General features: G+C 39.5%; 1 long non-coding RNA gene across 3 annotated transcripts in view; it reads right to left on the bottom strand.

Annotated features, from left to right (window-relative positions):
* Window positions 1-12,630, bottom strand: part of LOC121667220 — a 119,145-nt gene that overhangs the window by 37,188 nt on the left and 69,327 nt on the right. For all 3 annotated transcript variants that reach the window (XR_006016960.1, XR_006016958.1, XR_006016959.1), the window contains 2 exons: window positions 8,635-8,751; window positions 8,333-8,520 (listed from right to left, as the gene is read on the bottom strand). This is a non-coding gene — a long non-coding RNA (uncharacterized LOC121667220). The remainder of the gene's footprint in view (window positions 1-8,332; window positions 8,521-8,634; window positions 8,752-12,630) is intronic.

Genomic DNA, 12,630 nt, shown 5'->3' on the forward strand with positions numbered 1-12,630 from the left:
TCTCTCTTCACACACACTTCTTCACTCTCATTCCTCTCGCTCTCTCTGCCTCTTACCCTCTTACTCTCTTGCTCTCTTGGGCCTGCTCAGAGCTGCCAGCTGCAGCTCTAAGCAGTGCCCCTGTACCCACGCCCTTTGCAATAAACCGCATGTTCCAAGATCTGCTTATAGAGATCTCGTCACCGTCCGTCTACGCCCGGTCCAGACTGAACCCCAAAGTTCCTACATTCCCCAACCCAAGGACTATGTTTCTTTCATTTGGTATTTTTGTTTTTCTGACTTCTTAAATCAGAAGATATGCTGGAATCCAAGCTCTAACTTTCAAATATTCAGCTGGTGATGTTGCAAGTCATAATATGACAGAAATAATGAAGTTTCTTGCTCTGTTTAATTCTGAGCTTTCCACAGTTGTGCGTTTAAGTGCAAACTGTCTTGCCATCCCCTTTTAGTTTCATATATCAGGTCACACCATAGCAAAAAAAAAGAAACAATCACACAAAATTTGTTTTACATATTTAGAATTGATGTGTCTTTTCTTAGTTTCAGTGCATATGAGAGTGACCTGGAAACTTGGACTTTCAAGTCCTTTCACATGACTTGAAAGGCATCTCCCCATCCAGTTTCTCAGTTTTATTTGCACTTGCATACTAAATTACCCATTTAGCTTTCAAAAAAAGTTATTAAACATAAGAGTTACTATACTCCCCTATGCAAAGTAGTTATACATAGATGTTCAGTGTCGGCATCAACCCTTTGCATAAATCTTAATACAACATTTGAAATTTCATGGTCCTTCACAACATGCTAACCAGGTATCAGCCACACTGACAAGAAATACTTTCCTGGAAAGGAAAATGCAGACTGTTAAGAAGTGTGTGCTTCCAAGTGCCCCTTCTAGAAGGCTGAACCAGAAAAGAGGAGTAATTCAAGGAGATCCAAACAGGAGTAGAATAGGACAACTACTAGCACTGCATTTTAAAAATGTAGATCAAAATAGGACCCAGGATTATAACAGGATGCCTATTTTGTACTTTTCAAGCTATTGAACTGAACACAGTGCTGGAACCCTTTGGCCAGTTTCACCAAAATAAGTTTAAGCAATCAATGTGTTTGCATCAATCTGCCTACACATTAGCTTGCAAAGGAGCAAGTAGTGCAGTAATATATTCTCCCCATCTTTTTTCATGAAGCTGCTGCCAATCACTCGTTGTTTTTTACAAAACTTTGCAGTCTGGGATGAACTGAACTAATTCAAGTCTTCCAAATTTCATAACATAGGATTAGACTGCTTAGCCATGACTGAAAGAATTCCCATTGACCATGCTCTAAGCCATTTCCCTTTCAGATAACTTTGAAAACAAACACATTGTTCTTACCAAACGTACACTCTGATTACAGACTTGTATGATAAAAAGGAGATAAAAATCAACCAGCAGAAATTCCTCATATTTCTAAGAATATCTTAATTTCTCGTTGGACTTGTCAAAATGGAATGAAATTAGGCATCAACTCTACACAAGGTTTTAGGCTTACAGCTGAATACTTTTTTATTACACTTTAACCCATAGATGAGATACAGGTATCCAAACCATTGAACATTCAGCTAGTCTGATGCTAAGAAATAACTGGGTAAACATAAGTCTACCAGTAACCGTCCTGAAACAAATTTTTCAGGGACAGCCTCCCTGTTAAACAAGCTCCCATAACAACTAAAGGCCACCTCAAATTTCTATGTTTTCAAGTCTAGGTGAAAAACACATTTAATCTGCCTTCTTCTGCATAAGTGTAAAGCTGAATGCATTTTAACAAAACAAATGAACAAACAAGACTACACTGCCCTAGCAATTCTTATCCTAGAGGGAGAGAGACCAAAGAGAAAGAACTGGTCCCTAAGATTCTGCAGTTAAATCAAATTATATAACATAGGCTGAAATATTTCCACAACGAAATATGGGGTTTAGACAATTAAATGTAACTATGTCCACAGCATCTTTATTTGACATTTATCCATTAATATAAAGATGGGATATACTCCAAGGACACTTGGAGGCTTGAGTCCAATTAATAAAAAGATGCCTTCACCCTTCTAAAACTGTACCAAGAAACCTGAAAAGGGTGAAGCTTCCAGGTTTAAGGTCTCTTTATATTGTACTGATACTAAGAGAACTCCTTTGGCAACTGCATGAAACTCCTAACTCTTTTAACTAAGAGGAATTAACTAGGTCACAATGCATTAAACCATGAATAAGTCTGAACAAGTACCTTTAAAACAAACCGTTGAGAATTTTCTTTATGATGAGCCATAGAAGCAGTGCATGATTTTTTAATCACTGTTCTATAAGAGACAAAGTGCAAGTCCCTCATGAGAAATTACTGTATTTTTGCAAAGTTCATAATTTAGTCATTCATGGATTTGCTATAAAAACTGTACATTTTTTAGCTGGTTTTAATCCTGAATTATATGTCTGGAAGCCACTAAATTTGAAATTACCTCAGCCAGCAACAGTTTTTTGTCCTGACTTATTCATCTCAGCTATTACAAAAAGTGGAACCGTCACCTCTCCTGCTTGAATGCACTGCTGGATCTGCTTAAGTAGTGCCAGGTATACCCTGACTTCAGAGAGCACTGCTGTACACCTGTATGGCAATATATCAACAACAAACGTTTATTTTCTTTGACAATAGGTCTTGATGCCTTGCTATCAATCCCTTGTATTATTCCACGGCACACAGTTCTTTTAGACTGTATTGGGGACAATACTTCAATTTATCATAAGCTGGGTCCGTATCCTGTCCTTCTCATGAAATACACTCTCTTTCTCTCTATGGTTGGCTAAAATGTTGTGCTTACTCCTCATGCTCTCTGATAGCACAATATGAATATGCAAATTCATTATTTCCTTGTTTGATAATCACAGCTGAAACAGCAGCAGTCTTGAAATCTCTACCTGATTGAAAACACAACAGCTTCATGCTAAGCAGAATCAAGGGACTTGGGTCACTTGGAGACCTCAGACTAAAAGAATTAAAAATCTTTCTCTACATGAAGGCACAGACTTGGAGTTCTATTCAAAATTTTAAGTTTGCCATTCCATAAGCCCCAGGCTACTTTCAGAGCTGCTTTTTCATCCTCTATCAAAAATTTTCCACAGGAATAATATATCAAGGACAACAAAAACAGAGTTACGAAGATAGGAGTGCAGACTGCTCTGTAAGAATGAATCCAGCACTGCTATCTTCAGAAAACACGAAATCACCAAATTTCCCCACAATGAGGAACAGTCATAATGGGAACTTAATTCATAACACTGTGTCTTCTTCTCCAGCAAATATACTCTTGAAAGTGCTCATATCCTATCTGTAACTCAGTCTTCTCTCCATTACAAGAAGCAGAATTAAACATCTCCTCTAACATTACCACTTACACCTAATTTTCTGGACAGTTAACCAGGAGTTCTCAATCAGAACTCTGATACATGACATATACACAGAGAATACAAAGTATTGTCTGAAGAAGGCTTCAGTCAAAGCTTATGACAAAAGGTCAGTTGAAGCACAAGGAAGAGTCGCCCATGATCTTTCAAAATTAATTAATGGTGTAAGGCAACAGAAAGCAAGCCTTTATATGGGTCAGTGTAGCTGCGGCTGTCAGAGCAACTTGATGGAATGGTCAGTCACCATTCCATGACTGAAGAAGTGCCTGAAGAAGTGGAATAAATGCAGATAGATTGTTTTGAGGTTTCATGTTATGCTTGCTGCATATTTTCAAAAGTTAGGAAGTTAAGAGAGTTACGGAAAAACACATTCACAGAAAGGATTCTCCACTACTGCAAAAGCTGTGTTAGCTATTCAGTCAAAGTGATGCTGAACCACAGATAGAAAAATTACTGCTTAATGGTTTTATTGATATCCCTGCTTCTGCGCCCTTACTGTGGTTATGCAAAAGAAAGCAGGAGGCATATGGTTTGTAAGTGAAATGAATTGATTTCTCTTCTATAGATTTAGTGTTTACCATCAACTGCTTCTGCACCAAGGCACTTATGACTGGTTTGACCTCATTGGGAAGCTTTTCTGCATTTGAAGGACTTTCCCACTATCAGCTTGCATATGCTTGCCAGCAATTCATGATAATATTGTGATAGATGTGTTTCAGAAATTGAAAGCCATGTAAAGCTAGATAAATGGGCAGTTTTTATTTAGAGTTAATAACCTGTGGTAGCACTGTATAATTGTACTTTTTCCTCTAGAGTAAATCTGTCCAAGAACAAGTGTAAGTAAAAAACAACCAAACAACTAAAACTTCTTTCAAAAACCTTCCTCTTTCTGGACATTATCAACTTCCTGAAGCATGGTCATACCATGATATATCACAAAAAACTGCTGGATAGGGTTTAGCGCAATCAGCCCACTTCTTTCTGCAGAACCCTTCAGTCATGTACGTTGCAACAATTATCGTATTACATTGATTGGTCATTAGCAATTACGTCTGAAATAACCTTCTTGTCACATTCCTGTGTAACAACAATGCCACTTAGCTGGCTCTGGTGTTCATCCACTAAGGAATTTCCTTGTAAATGGTGTATGATAATGATTCTCAGCTTACCTGTGCTGACTTTGCTGTTTTTCTTCAGGTTCACATAGGTTGTCTAGACTGTTATCCCCAGTCTGATGAGGAATTTGAAAAACTCAGTCATGTCCTACACAGCCTAATAAGACCTAAAACAAGGCACAGTATCTGGCTGAAACTTACTTTCTTCATCATTCTCTAACTACACCAGATGTTTTTTACTGTATCATTTAGGAAGTCTTTTTCAGAAAAAGATCCTTAGTGACCTCTAACAGGCTGTCATCTTCTTGTTCTCTATAAGCAATCAAGCAACTATAACAATAGTTATTTTCAGAGTAGCAAGAACCCGGGCAAAATGCACCGTGTATGAGAGAGAGATGAAAACAGAGACAACGATAAATTCACAACCTTGGCAGTTTTTGCCTTTGCTCCATTTGCACATTTTCCAGCAGGAAAAATGTCATTGGGGCTATCCCTGTGCAAGACACTCTTTCTTTAACTCAAAGAAGTTTTCTGAATTTTTTACACCGTGAGTGAAAACATAGCTGCAGAGAAATACGAAAAAGGCAAGACAAGAGAGAGAGAAAGAGAAAGAGAGAAAGAGAGAAAGAGAGAAAAAGAAAGAAAGAAAGATGGATGAATGAGCACACAAGCACATATGCACACCTTCTTCAGAACAGATAATAACCCTATTAAAACTTGAGCCTGGATCTGGCATAGCAAGTGTTCATCCACACACTTTCTGAATCAGAAAAGCACCTTCATTTTCAATTTTCCTTTAAACAATGAAGTTCTTTGACTGCCAAGCTATTGACTATTCCAGAACTGGTCTTCTCCCAAAAAATAGTTAGACTAAAAACTGAAACAAATTATGTGAATAATTTTCCATTGTCTTGGACAGACAGTGGAGAGGTGAAAGGGAGTGAGCAGTCTTGGAGAATAACACTGAGGGTTGGTCAGCCAGCTGCCACGTAGCACTGCATTATTAAGCTTCTGGAAGGGAAAGAACAAAAGCTAAAGAGCAGTGCAGAGACCACAGTGTCTTAAGAGACAAGAGATGCCTTTTCAGAACTTAGTCAGAGGTGTAGAAAGCATGCCAATATTTTGTGCAACACTGGACAGAAATGGAGGCTACTACTGACTCTGATGGCAAGGAGACCACCAGGTCTAGCAATGGCACCTCTCTGTCTTTCAGTCTGTCGGCATGCAAGTACCAACATTTCTCTTCCACAGCTTGCTTACAATTTGTAGCTTGCCTAAAATTGCTACAAAAACATGCTTCATTTAATTGAAACCTTGTAGCTCTCTACCTGAAACCAGCTGATCACTATAACAGACCTTTCAAAATGTGCCAATGGAATTTCTCCAACAATTCAGAATTACACCTTAGGGGATGTCTCCTTTCCATAGCAACTGTAGTTTATATGTAGTTTGCTATCAGACTCCATACCAGTGATGGTACTGCCAAGGTTTTTGTTACTTCCAACACAAAAGTGCTAGCCTCAGGTCATCCGCTTCTTAATGCAAATGATGTTTGTACATCCACCACAAGTTTCAGCACAGCACGGAAGTCCAGCCTGTAATCTCTCATGGTGAATTTCTACTCTCTCCCCTTATCCTCACCATTGCCCTAAGTGGCAAAAGCCTTAATTGCCCAGGCTGGTGTTCTCAGTTTTTCTGGAGATTCAGCTGCCTGCTTTCAGTTTCCAGAGCAGAGGGTACTGAGCAATTCCCTTCAGGCAATCTATACGGCCTAGCAGTTCACTGTGAGCAATGCCTTATTGATTTCTGCCATAACCTCCATAGCTGACTCAAGGATCAGAAGCTCTGGCAATGGCTAACAAGTTTAAACAATTAGTCCCATTTGTAACTACTTGGTGAAAGGCTTGTCAGTCTCAATGTACCTTGTACTGTAGCTTTTAGTGGATTTCTAGTCCCATTCATTTTGCCTCGATGACCTCAACAGTTAATGGGGGTTATTGGAAAATTATTTTTTTCTTCAAAAGCTTTTATTTCTCCTCCCTGCTTTTTGTTTTCAGAACGTAAAAGCCATTTAGGTTGTGATGTTAAAAAACAGAAGTGCAGGCAATAATCTGTTGCTCTCCAGTGAGAAAATATGTGTCCTTGTGTACTGTATGTTGTGTCTGATACCAAAAAACATCTTTGTCAATCAGGTGCCAGCAAAGTAATTCACTCTGAATAGAAAGGTTTGCTGAGAGCAGTATTATTCTTATCAATGGTCATACTAAAAATCCTAACCCTCTTCAAGGTTGAGAACTTCCCATTAGTATAATTTCACCATATTGAAACCTTTCTTTTTTCTCTGTCTAACCTTCTCAGAGCAGTAGTTTGCAGTTTTGTCATACACACAGTAAAATGACTTCCATGTGAGATTCCTACCACTGAATGGGCCCAATTATGCCAATTTTTACAATAATTAGCACTATACACTAGAAGCAGGTCCTATTAACTTTGGCTGTGCTGTTCCCCTAGGTGACTCTCAAAGAACACTCCAAAAGTGGTCGGATGTTCTCCATCCCTGTATTTACTGCAGGCCTAACACACCTCGATATTTCCCTACTCTTCATTGCCTGGAGCAACCTTAGGTCAGAAATATATCTAAATTAATATCTTAGTGAAAAGACTGTGCTTACTACCATTTTGTTCTCTGCCAACATTGCAAAGAGATGGTGACTTTCAATGTTTAAGGGAAGAACCAAGATGTTCCACAGAAAACTTACTAGGTTAAAAATACATCTGTATCTTGTTGCTGTCCAAGGCTAACCCCCTCATCTCAGTCCATAAAAAGAGACTCCCTAAGATTCACTAAGAGGACAACCACATGGCTGAAGCCTGCCACAACTGAAGCTTGACCACTGCAGTGGTTAGTCTGGGAATGTACTGCAAGCACTTACTAGTGAATTATGCTGCTGTCCACACAGAATGCTGACCAGCAGCAGATGCCTAAATTCTAGATGCAAAGTCTCCAGGTCCAGAGAGTCAGCATACCAGTTTCTAGATTCTGATTTTACTCCCATTTTCATCTCTTGGTCTATTTTTATCTTTTTTGCTTGTTGGACCATTTCTGCCATTTCTCTATTCCACCCTTTCAGAGTGAACAGAAATTTAGGTCCCTGTACCTGTTTTTGTCACAGAAGTCTGTGAGACCACATGCCCTTCAGTTTATCATGTACTGAAATCTTCTGTCCCTAAAAGCAATCAAGTTTTTCAAATGTGTTCTGGAAAGGACTCACACTTGCTGTGCTGAGGTGTAGAGACAACAATCTCTCCTGTTTCAGTCTCAGAGGCCATCAGGGGGCACCAAGAGTGGCTCATTTGCTGTCCGCAGGAAGTCCTTTTGGTTTTGAACTCTCATGTACATTCCATGGAGTCGTGGATCTATGTACATAGGTGTTGCCATTGTGCAAGCCACTGATAAATCAACAGAGATGTGCGTTCAACTGCACCTTCTCATCATGTCACATATTCATCAAGTGCAATTTTTAGCAGCTCAGAATTATTCACACTGTTTATCCTTGGCACCAGCGTGAAAAGTAGCTCTAACAAAGCATCAGTTCCTGCCTCACCAGCAGAGTGATGCACAGAGATCATCCCTTTCTGGTGGGTGCAAGGGTTCTACCAGGGGTGCCTGACAGCAGCCATGAATGAACTACAAGCAGACTCCCAACCTCTCTCACTTGAAGTAGAATGTGTGTCCTTCTTTCCAGTCTCATTACAACCAACATAAACAGGAGGAAGACTTACAGAAAGAGGGTACAGAGCTCCTCTCCTTTCTCGCAAGGGAAAGACATTGTTCCCAACATGCTGTTCTGGAAGGCCAAAAAGATATTCTCACTTCGTACTTGAGCCTGTAGCTCTCCTCTGTGCCATCACCACATTCAGGCACTGCCACAACTGTCTCCTGATCTTTGTTCTTTCCTCAAATATCTGTTCTGCAAACGAAAGTGCAATTATAAGTTGCTGCCTTTTCCAGAACCAAGCATGTGTAGTGGGTCCTAAGTCCCAGGGTAGAGACTGACAGTATTCCCCAACTTCCTTCTCCATACCTGGTGAGCCTTCTGTCCTGGCACTCTTCCTTGATTCTCTGTGTTGCAAGAAAGGTCAGTTGGTCTTTCAGTGTCACCTCCTCCAGGGATAGGGTAAGTAATGCTGTCAGCAGGGGACTGCAACACAGAGGGGGAAATAGAATGCATACTGGCTTAAAAGGGAAAAAACAGCATTTAAAAACATCACTGTTGATGCCACGTGCTGAGGTAACGACACTGCTGTGATGGCTACATTGAAAGACTGAGTATTTCAATACCACCCTTTTCAGCCAAAAAGGTCAATAAAAACAAGTTGAGGCTTCCTCCTTCCGTCTGAATGTCTTCTTCCGTTTCCATGCCTAGTGACTAATACCCCACTGGCTGAAAATGTGGCCATACATAGCACATGTAGATAATGTAACATCCGTCTTCTCAAGGACTAAGGAGCACCTCAAATCCTGGGTGAAAACACTTCCCTTCTCTGCAACTAACATAGCTGGAGTTACCATGCTGGTCCTGGTTCCCTCACTGCCTCTGCCCTGGCACAGCACTGTTCACCTGGCAGCTGCCTGCAACCGCAGCCATTGTCCTCAGCCAGTGTGGCACCTCTGCAAGGCCACGGCCTGCTGAAGGATGTCCTCCCCTACACACACACCCTGTATCTGGTACGTGGTGTGATTTTTGAAGTTGTCATCTGCAGAGCCAGAAAGTGGATTTGATGATCCTTGTGGGTTCTTTCCAGTTCAGGATATTCTATGATTCTGTGCAGCAGCATGCCTGGGGAGTTGGACGTAACTGACTGACTGACTGCTAGGCAGAACAGTCTGTGACCCAGCTGCACCACAGAGCTATTTTATCTTAACACATGGCATTTAGGAAAATCTGGACAGTGAAATAAGGATGCAGTGGGACAGGCCATATTGTACAGCCACGACAGCAATGTGCAGTCAGGCCAGGAGCAAGGATGAGTTAGACTAAGGGATGGAGGGAACATTCCCATGCCTGTCCAGGACACTGTGGCTATGGTGCCAGGAGGATGCCAGCAAGAATATTTCAGAGGCTCCATGGGCAAGATTTTACCACATTAAAGTCAAAAGAAAATAGTAGAAAAGCCCTAAAAAAAATCAAGGTGTAAGAGAGAGAAAGAGTAGTCAGTCATGGTCCAAACCAAACTTAGGTGTATACGTAATATTACAGAATTAAAAGGAAGCAGCTGAGCTTTATCTCTTCCATTATCTAATCAGCAAGACCTCAGTGTCAATCTCTGTGCTTCCTCTGCTGTAGATATATTGCTGATGTGTAGCATCAGAGAAAGGGCCTATAATAGAATTTTCCATTACATGTTTGAATTAAGCAAAATATATGTATAACTGAATAGAGGGGTCCTTGCTCTTAGGATTCTATAATTTATCTTTAGCTTGTAAATAAATACTTTTGACAGGCTTAGATTTTCATGCTGTGCACCTTAGTCAGCCTCAGGTCAGAAGATAGAAACATATTTTGAATGCAGAGTCACTTAAAACATATTTTATGTGTGACTTTCTCATTCCACCACCAAGGTGAGGTACAATGAAGTGTTCATTTGCACAAGGTTTTCCCAGAGAATATTTTCTGGCTGTGGTGTTTGCCTTATCTTGAAGTTACAGCACTTTACTTACTTAGGCAGCAGCTATAAAGAGGCATATGTGTAGACAGCATGCCCTTATCTTATCTCCCAGAAAAAAAAAAAAAAAAAGTTAAAAAATCCAGACCAAATATGACAAAAGTGTAAGAGATCACAGTCCTACCAAGAAATACATCAAAGAAAGAAAGACTTAGACATGTATTTTTCCACTAAAACAGGAATACAGAAAACAAGATCTCCACTGTCAGTGATTTTCTTTTCAGCTGATTCTTTCTGGGGCTGGCATCTATAGGATGCCATATTATGACTGCTTAATTGTAGCGTGGAGTACAGGAAATTGCTGCTATTTTTTAGAACTGGTGCAATTCTTTGATGGCTTAGTACTCTTACACGCTTTACTTCCACCTAGTTGGATGCGTATTGGTGATATTAGGGAGACAAAGTCACACTGCCTGGTGGAGAGATGAGCAGGAAGAGTCAACAGCAGAATAACACCCTTAAAAATGGCACTTAGGAACAATTGCCATAAACATGCTCCTGGATTTCTTATGGATCATCAGCAGTTTCATAGGGACTGCTGGCAGGATCTATACACTGTCGTTTAAATGAAGGAGGTTGTTCTCAAGATTCTGGTAGTCCTATACACTTTAATTTATTTAAAAAGCATTATGAGTATTCAATATAGGCTATCATATGAGCTTTATTTTCTTCCTGAGAACACATAAGAAGAAATAAACCTGTTTCTGAGTTTAAAAATATTTGTAAAAAATTTTTAAAGCTAAAAACCATCCTGGATTACATAGTGACATCTTGTGGTGCAAGGAGAGCACAGCTGAGTGGGAGTTCAGAATTGTGATTATTATCAGCATAGCTCCAAAATGCATAACAGCACTTTGTGTCTGGCTTTTGATTTTCTCAACAGAGGACTGTTGCCGGATTATCATTGTACCCTGCTCATTAAAAGCACCCACCTAAAATGCTTTTTCTGAAAGGGGTATTAACTCATAATTAATCATCTCTCATTAATGTAAATTTATCCATGCAGGCATATTTAATCAGACTTCTTTCGTTTTTCATAATATTTTAATAACAGAGCACCAAAAGAGACTTTCAAGATATGAAGTTACATGAATAGTGTTTATAATCTGAGTCTATTCAAGGGTTTGCATTCTTGACTTTCAAGGAAGCTGAAAAATTACGTAATTTGAACCGATGTAATCTCCTTATGATTAACCTGCAAACTAGATATACTTATGGAATGTTACACACTCTACAAAAGTCGTTCATAAAAGTCATGTATTTTCCAGTAAGAGTAGTTATAAACGTAGGACTTAATTCCTTTTAGAAGCCTCAGCACAGCAGTATATCATCAGAACAATCAGAAGTCAAAGGCTTTCAGTGAATGCAATGGGTTTTTATGCAAGTGGATGCATTTAAGTATGGGGCAGGTTTGGGGATTATTAAATTATCTCGTTTAATTTTTTTAATCCTTGCTGTAGAAGCAGTATAAAGGTCTGATATTTTTAATGAGTATTGATGGCAGCTGTCACTAAAAAGACTGGCTTGTTGTGAATAATAAGCCTGCACTCATTGTAGGCAATTACTACTACCACATTTCTGACAACATCATTTACATCTTATCTCCTCCCTAAAATGCCAAAAATCAGCAATATGCTCTAACATTCTTTGACAAATTTCCTATTCAAAGATATGTCAGGCATGTTATGAACAACAGAAACACTTCAGAATCCTCATGAATTTGGAGCCCGGTGAATAAAGCAAACAGGGCTCCAAACCTGTTCGCACAAACACCAGGTAAAATGGGAGCAACACTGTCTCTTTGAAGTGATCTGAACCACGCACCATCCCTAAGTCTGTCACCCCTGCTCAGATTTAACATGGATTCAATTAGCTTTCAAGAGTCCTCCTTTGCTCTCATACAAACAGTGTGTTTTCCATTGTGATGTTAGAGAAGTTAACAAATAGACTGAAAGCAGACAACTTTTGTAAACTATGAATGCTAACAATAACATCACCACTTGAAGTAGACCAGTAGGTGTTTTGTAATATATATAGATTGTGATCAGTTTCTATACTCTCATTAGAAATATTCATTACTAAAGCAACCAATTGTTTAAAAAATTGACTGTTCCTCCAGGATTAGTGGCCACCTGGGAGCAGATTAAAGCTTGCTATAAATCCAAGGCCATTAAGACCATTTCATATTTAGTAGGAAGAAAATGCCCAGTCCAAATTATTTATTCAAGATGTTTGATTTTTCCAATTGAGGAAATGTTTGATCCTTCCAATTAAGGATCTCCCTGTGTTTTACAAACAGCAGTGATTTCATAACTTGGCATCCACAGCGGGTAGAGAAGAATGGTTATCCCACT

The sequence above is a fragment of the Corvus kubaryi genome, unplaced genomic scaffold (genome assembly GCF_017639235.1).
Source record: "Corvus kubaryi isolate FWS band 111438036 unplaced genomic scaffold, C.kubaryi_AGA036_p1.0 37357, whole genome shotgun sequence".
In the NCBI taxonomy this organism is placed as follows: Eukaryota; Metazoa; Chordata; class Aves; order Passeriformes; family Corvidae; genus Corvus; species Corvus kubaryi.